This window comes from Marmota marmota, unplaced genomic scaffold (assembly GCF_001458135.2).
Source record: "Marmota marmota marmota unplaced genomic scaffold, marMar, whole genome shotgun sequence".
In the NCBI taxonomy this organism is placed as follows: Eukaryota; Metazoa; Chordata; class Mammalia; order Rodentia; family Sciuridae; genus Marmota; species Marmota marmota.
Window position 1 is genome coordinate 747,997 of NW_026000081.1, and position 8,678 is coordinate 756,674.

Below are 8,678 nucleotides of genomic sequence, written 5' to 3' on the forward strand. Positions count from 1 at the left end.
GCTCAGTGGTATTGCATTTTTTAAAAAATTTTTCCAGTCCTGTATCCCTGTCCTTGTGATTATATCATGATGTCATAATTTGGTGAGAGAAAAATAGTTTTCCTTTCATTGTAAATCCTACAGAGCCTAACTGGGCTGCTTTTTTGTCGTCGTCGTCTTCTTTCTCTAATCATTTCATAAATAAATGTTTTTGAGGGAAAACTTTCCATCAAATCAGAAGCACCATAATACTGAGTCATAATACTTCCATGCATCATAATACTTTAATGCTCCCACCACAGCCAGTGAGCAGTGGACAGTTGCTCAGGACAAAGCACCTTCCAGTGGAAATGGGGTGTGTTTGTTGAAGCAAGAATTGTTAAGATATAAATAATAATGAAATAGTTATCAGAACCATTGTTTTCTAATATTATTCCTCAAATTAAACTTTGTGTAGAACATGGCATATAGTATTACAAAATAGTATTTTGTGTATAAAGTAGTTAACATGTTCACATTTGGGGCTGGGGCAGTAGCTCAGTGGCAGAGCACTTGCCTAGCATGTGTGAGGCACTGGGTTTGATCCTCAGCACCACATAAAAATAAACAAATAAAATAAAGGTATTCTGTCCATCTACAACTACAAAAAAAATTAAAACAAAACATGTTCACATTTGGACATTTACCTATAATCAGTAAGACATTTGAACATGAATATTTGGTGTTTGTGATATGTGTGGCATTAGCATTCTTATATAAACTTCAGCATCTAGTTTATTTCAGTATTTTCCTGTTTTGCAGAAACTTCTAAATCACAATTGCATACTTAAAAATGCTAATAGTATATGTTTAAGTGACTTGAAACTTGTTATGCTTTAGTTTAGCAGATGAGTTTTATTGAAGATAACTGTAAACACAGTTGGTAACACATATTGGTTATTCCCAGTGTTATAATTTCATTAAAAATAAAAAATTGAGGGCTGGGGTTGTGGCTCAGTGGTAGAGCGCTCGCCTAGCACGTGCGAGGCCCTGGGTTCGATCCTTAGCACCGCATAAAAGTAAAATAAAGATATTGTGTTCATCTACAACTGAAAAATAAAATATATAAAAAAAACACCCCCAAAAAACACAATTGATTCTTCATGTTTAAGAAGAAATTTAATTTGAAAGCAAGGAATGACCACCCTGGCAGACTGGCCTCTCAGAGCTAGAGTTGCTACCTGTGCACTTCTTGAAACTTTACTTGCTCGGTGGAAACCTTGCTTCAGTAGATCTGGGCTGAAGGCTATTGGTGTGCTGACAATATCCTACCCCTGCAATATTAAGCCTTGGAGCCTAACCCCCAGTTATGCAGAGATCCAGAATGATAAGTTTGGATACCAGATCATGATCATGCTGGGGCAAGGGGTGGTCTCCCTCAAGTCATGCAGCTTAACAGCCCAAGGGCCAGGCTGGCTCCTTTTTCAGAACACAATGAACAGAACAACTCTTCTTAACACCTGCATGCTAACCAAGATGTGATCTGTGGGGGAACTGCAAGCCTATTACTGCTGCCACTGTTTTCCAGCCATAGGGTGTACCTGTCAGGGTATAAATGAGTGTAAAAACAATACAACATTTCCTTTTTTGGCTTAAAACATTTGCAACAATCAATCCCAACTGCAAAGAATGGGCACACTCAAATTGGTGTAATTCAAAGAGGCCTTATTTATGAAAGGATTATTACAGAAGACATTGTCAGGTGTTGGGGAAACCTGGGGGACAGCGCAGAAACCTCTGGCCAGGAACAGGGAGCTATCCCCACTCTAGATCTAGAGGGGCAAAGGCTGGCAGAAGTTAGAATCCCATAGTGCGGGTTTCTTCAAGAAGAACCGAGACTTCTGTCAAGGCACCTTGAACCCTAGGCCTCTCAGCAGAAGGAAACCAGGGGAAGAATACCCCGGCCTCATTCTCCACCCCACCTCCACCCTGGGAGGTGAATCCAAGTGGAAGCTTAGAAAGGGTTGCCTGGGGCTGAGAGCTTGGTGGAGAAGGGAAGAGAGTGGATCTGAAGGTACTAACACATGGTCGCCTCAAACATTCTTCCTTCAACTATAATATTTATGAGAAATTTCCACTAGTGGAGTCAGCATTGATATATCAAGGCAGGAAAAACAAACTACAAGAAATTACGCATTGGTAATCCTGACTGGAATTCTTTTCCTGACTTCCTTGTGGGTTTCTTTATTGCTTTGGCTTTGAGCACCCACCCTGAGTATGACCAACAGTAGGCCGGACAAATGATGTTACATTCATTCAAATGAAGCCTATACATGGATGAAAGACAGCCATATGCCATATGTAGCAACAACAAGAATTGTCATAGACATGATACTGAGCACGTAAATCAGACAGAAAAGAGCACACTTTGTATGATTTCCATTATATAAATTCAGGAAAAATAAAGCAATAGTAAATAGAGATCTGAACCATGGATACTTTTGGGGGAGGGGCATCTTAACTAAGACAAGAGCAAGATGAATCTTGCTGGAGTCCGAAAACCTCTTAAGCAGGTGATGGTTATATGAATGTATACATCTGTAAAAGTACATGTAAAATTTAGCTTTAAGATTTGTGCATTTTACTTATGTAAGTTGTATTTTAATAAAATGTTCCTTTAATAACCTACAGAAATATATAAACACCTAATACAATAAGAAATGTATGTCATCATATTTATCTCAGACTTTTAAAGATGACATACTGCTTATAGCTTAACACTCCTATTTTTCCCTCTAATTCCATTCCTCCCTTTTTTTCTTTCTTCCCTCCCTTCCTTCCTCTCTCAGTTACTGGTTTTCATGAATTTTGTTTGCAGGGATGATTTTCTTAAAAACATCATTGTATATAATATTTCAAACTCAATTGTATGAAATGTGGGGTTGAATACTTACGGAGTTAATTAAGTAATGACATAAACTAGTGCTTTAGCTTGCTGGGCAGGAGTTCTGGGTTCCAGCTGAATAATTCATATCCATTGGGTTCTGGCTGTATTTGGTACCTGGTGGCATTGGTTTAGGATTGATTCTGGGTTTTGTAACCTCACTGCAATTTTTAAAAGCCTCTTTGTAAATCCTCACTGCTTCATGTGCCTATTTTCACAGAATTCAGGCCATGCAAATATTGGAGTATAGGGACCCAGCCTTTATTCTCTGTGATGGAATTGTCTCATGTTTCTCCCCTCCAGGATTACTTTTCCTTGCCTTCTGAGGAAGGCTAAAAGGCAGGGACTAGGCAGAGGAAGGGAATTAACAACTAATCATATTACTTACTGTAGTTATTGCAGAGTTTTACATGTAAGAATTGGAAGAGAGGCTAATAAGCCTGTATACCTGAACGACACAAGAAAACTTATGAAAGAATTACCATAAACCATCAGGAATTTAATAGAGTGATGTAAAACTAATTCATAGAAATAGATTTTATTATTTAAAAAACTAGTTGGAGGATATATGATTGAAAAGAGGTACACAATTATAATAGCAAACACACACACACACACCACTAACCATCAAAAAATTGCAAACTCCAAATATTAACAAACATCACCCACTGTTTCCTTATCAGGTTACAGCTTTATCAGTTGCAGTTGCTTTATCAATTATAGCTCTAGTTCTGTCCTATTCTTCCCATTTTTCTGCTCTCCTGATTTGCTAGATAAAAATGCTGAATATATCTGATTATGCCCACAACTCAGATAAAATTCATTCAAATGCTCAATTGCTTGAATCCCCACTAATATCACATAACAAGCACTTCAAATCCTGAGGTGGCCCCATTCCCCATCAGCTTCTCTGATGCAGCACTCAGGAAGGGGCACTTATTTGATTGATTCACAGAGCTACTCCTGGTGATTTTTTTTTTACACACAAAATATCTTTTATACTTAATTACAGAAAATCAAAACTGCAATCTAGTACTATTCATAAGACCCACTGATGTCACTTTTTTAAAAAATTTAACTATATAGTAGCTTTTTAAACATTTGAGTTCACTCAGATTTGTCAGTTAATCATTTTACCTTTACTGATTATGATTTTACCAAGTTGTGAGATCAAACAATTACAATCACATCATTTTTTTTCTTTGGTACTGGGGATTGAACTTAGGGTCACTCAACCACTAAGCCACACCCCCAGCCCTTTTTATATTTTGAGACACTGTCTCAGTTGCTTAGGACCTCGCTAAGTGCTGAGGCTGCCTTTGAACTTGTGACCCACCTGCCTAAATCTCCCAAGCTGCTGGGATCACATGCGTGTTCCAACACACCTGGTCATCCACATTAATTCTTGACAGAATTTTGATGTCTGATACTATCTAGATATTGAGCGACATCCAATTAAAACATCAGTATACCTTTCATTTACCAAAGAAAATACTTTATTCAAGTTTCCAAAACAAACTCGAAACGTTATTCTGGGTTTGAATTGAAGACAAAAAGTCAATTTAAAATATGAAAACAAATAGTTTTCACGTAGTAGAAGTCAAAATCAATGTATACCTTCTCCAATCAAACATCTGTCCCATGTGGAGTTTTTTAAGTTCTTAAAGATGTCTACCAGGTCAAACCCTTTGCTGCCTTTGCTGCTTTTGCTTTGCTCTTCCGCCTTCCTTTCTCTCACTTTGCCTTCAGTCTTTTTCTTTGCCTCTGGTTCATCCACACGGGGTACTATCCACACTGGTCTAGAAGAGTCTTTTTGTTTCTCTTAATCTCAGCCTCCAATTTCATGTCGTCTTTTTCATCTTTCACCACACACAGTGTTTTCTTCTGGCAATGCTTGGGTACCACCACCGTTGCTATTTCTTTAACATCTTTCGTTAAAACATCACTACCTACTTTGAGAATATTTTTAAGTCTGTTGAGCTCTTTCGGAGCATTCTTTTTCCTCTTTTCAGCCCACGTCTTCCTTTTCTACTTACTCCGTAAGCTTTTAGCCATCTTTTATAAGACCACCTTCTGCAAGCAGCATGCCAGGTGGAAGTCCCCCACTCCTGGTGATCTTTGACTGATAGACCAAAACAAGGCACTGTGTCAAAACTACCAGACCGAAAACTCCCATTTCAACACACTATTACAAACAGGAACTGATGGAAACAGAGTTTATAAATTTATTTCAAGAATTTCACAAAAATTCAACATACTCAGATAGTTTCTAAGATTCAGTATCATGCAGTTATCTCTGAACATAGCACTGTCAAATTAGAAAGAAATAAAAATATGACCAATATTCCCACATGTATGAAAAAATTAATTTACAAATTATCAAATTAGTAGTGTAAATGTAAATTAGAATGTATTTAGAATTGTACAAAAACAATTATCAAGTAGCATTTGATATATGAAGTGCTATTAAAATATATATATATTTGAAGCACTATTAAAATTTGTGGAAAGCAGCTAAGTGTTTAAATAGAGAAACATTAGTCTTGAGCTGAGGTGGTGGCTCAGTGGTAGAGCACTTGCCTAGCATGTGTGAGGCACTGGGTTCGATTCTCAGCACCACATATAAATAAATGAATAAAATAAAGGTCCATCAACATCTAAAAATTTTTTTAAAAAAACTTTAATGTAAGTACCTACATAGCAGAATAATAATGTAAGAACCTTCATTAAGAAATTAGACAAAGAACCACAGAATAAACCCAGAAAGATAGAAGAAAGAAAATAAGCAGAAATGAATGAAATAACTGAAAAAGATAATTAACTTCACGAAAAACTGGTTATTTGGAAAAAGGATGAGAGAAAACTCTGACAAGAATCAACAAGGAAATTATAAAGAATGCACAACTAAAGCACTAGAGAAATAAAAGTAGGATTTAACAGCAGACATAGTAATTTAAAATTCATATGAGAATAGTGACACAACATCAAAATCTCAGGGACACTATGAAGGCAGTTCAAAGAAGAAAGTTCATTGCATTGAGCTTGTTCATTAAAAGGATTGAAAGTGGGGCTAGGGTTGTGGCTCGGAGGTTAGAGCACTTGCCTTCCTTGTGCGAGGTGCTGGGTTTGATCCTCAGCACCACATAAAAATAAATAAATAAAAATAAGGGTATTGTGGTCCAACTACAACAAAAAAATTATTTAAAATAAAGGATAGAAATGTGGAAAGCAGGGCTGGGGATGTGGCTCAAGCGGTAGCACTCTCCCCTGGCATGCTCGGGGCACTGGGTTTGATCCTCAGCACCACATAAAAATAAAGATGTGTCCGCCGAGAACTAAAAAATAAATATTAAAAGATTCTCTCTCTCTCTCTTAAAAAAAAAAGAAATATGGAAAGCAGTATGGAGATTTCTTGGAAAATAAGGAATGGAACCACCATTTGACCCAGCTATCCCTCTCCTTGGCCTATACCTAAAGGACTTAAAAACGGCGTACTATAGGGACACAGACACATCAATGTTTATTGCAGCACAATTCACAATAGCTAAACTGTGGAACCAACCTAGATGCAATAGATGAATGGATAAAAAAAAATGTGGCATATATCTATACACAATGGAATATTACTCAGCAATAAAAGAGAATAAAATCATGGCATTTGCAGGTAAATGGATGGAGTTAGAGGAGATAATGCTAAGTGAAGTCAGCCAATCCCAAAAAAACAAATGCCGAATGTTTTCTTCAATATAAGTAGGCTGATTCACGGTGGGATAGGGAAAAGGAGCATGAGAGGAATAGATGAACTCTAGATAGGGCAGAGGGGTGGGAGGGGAAGGGAGAGGGCATGGGGTAATTAATGATGGTGGAATGTAATGATCATTATTATCCAAAGTACATGTATGAAGACACAAATTGGTGTGAATATACTGTGTATACAATCAAAGATATGAAAAATTGTGCTCTATATGTGTAATAAGAATTGTAATGCATTCCACTCTCATATGTAAATAAAAAATAAAATAAATAAATAGAACAAACAAACAAACAAAAGGATAGAAAGTCATCAAATAAATAACCTAACATTACATCTCTAAACCCTAGAAAAAGATCACATCAACACCAAAAGCAGTAGAAGATAGGAAATAATTAAAATCAGAGCTGAAATCAATGAAATTGAAACAAACACAAAAAAAAATCAAAAAATCAATGAAATAAAAAGTTGGTTCTTTGAAAAAATAAAGAAAATTGGTAAACCCTTACCCAAGCTAATGAAGAAAAGAAAAAAAATATTGAAATTTGTGATGAAAAAGGAAATATCACCACAGACACCACTGAAATATAGAAGTTACTTTGGAAATCTGTACTCCAAGAAAATAGAAAATCATGAAGAGATCAACAAATTTCTAGAGACATATGACCTTTCCAAATTGAATCAAGAGAACATAGAAAATTTAAACAGATCAATTTCAAGCAATGAAATTGAAGATACCATCAAAAGCCTACTAACAAAGATAGCCCATTCAACAAACGGTGCTGGCAAAACTGGAAATTCATATGTAGCAAAATGAAATTAAACCGCTATCTCTCATCCTGCACAAAAATCAACTCAAAGTGGTTCAAAGACTTAGGCACTAGAACAGAGACCCTGTCCCTAATAGAAGAAAAACAGGCCCAAATCTTCACCATGTCAGCCTAGGATCTAACGTCCTTAACAAGACTCCTAAAGTGCAAGAAGTAAAATCAAGAATCAATAAATGAGATGGATTAAAATTAAAGAGCTTCTTTTCAGCAAAGAAAACAATTAATAACGTGAGGAGAGAGCCTACAGATTAGGAGAAAATCTTTACCACATGCAACTCCAAGCATTAATCTCTAGGCTATATAAAGAACTCAAAAATCTTAACACTAAAAACCCAAATAACCCAATCAATAAACGGGCAAAGGAACTGAATAGGCACTTCACAGAAGAAGAAACGTGAATGGTCAAAATATATACGGAAAAAAAAAGTTCAACATCTCTAGCAATTAAGAGAAATGCAAATTAAAACTACAATGAGATTTCATCTCACTCTAGTCAGAATGGCAATTATCAAGAATATTAGTAACAATAAATGTTGGTGAAAATGTGGGGGGAAAGGTACACTCATACATTGCTGGTGGGACTGCAAATTGGTGCAACTGCTATGGAAAGCAGTATGGAGATTTCTCAGAAAACTTGGAATGGAACCACCATTTGACCCAGCTATCCTTGACTCCTTGGTTTATACCCAAAAGAATTAAAATCAGCATGCTATAGAGACGCAGCCACATCAATGTTTATAGTAGCTCAATTCACAATAGCTAGACTATGGAACCAGCCTAGGTGTCCCTCAATAGATGAATGGATAAAGAAAATGTGATATATATNTATTTTGCTGCAGCCGGACTGCGGCCCTTTCTATATAAAACAACATTTAATTTTGTTAGGGTAGTGGCACAAATAGCCACAAGAGACACATCTTTGAGATCAAGCAAAAGTTTATTGACAGAGAATTTCTGCCAGGCTGCCCTCCTACAAGGCGCAGCAGCCTGCTGGAAAAAAAAAATCTTAACTATATAGTCAAATACAATACAATAGTTAAAAAAAATAACTCATCTGGTCCTGTGATTGTTATTTGATGTCTTTGCTGTGGTTTTGGTAGTTAGGGACTCTTCCAGGGAGGGAAGGTCATGCCTGGGTTGGCAGGTACTGATTTTCAAAATGGAGTTACTTAGGCCTAAGGACCTAACAAATTTA

The 8,678-nt window shown here is 36.6% G+C and overlaps 1 pseudogene; it reads right to left on the reverse strand.

Annotated features, from left to right (window-relative positions):
• Window positions 1-4,450: 4,450 nt before the first annotated feature.
• LOC107158584 lies at window positions 4,451-5,082 on the reverse strand (annotated as a pseudogene).
• Between the last annotated feature and the right edge of the window lie 3,596 nt (window positions 5,083-8,678).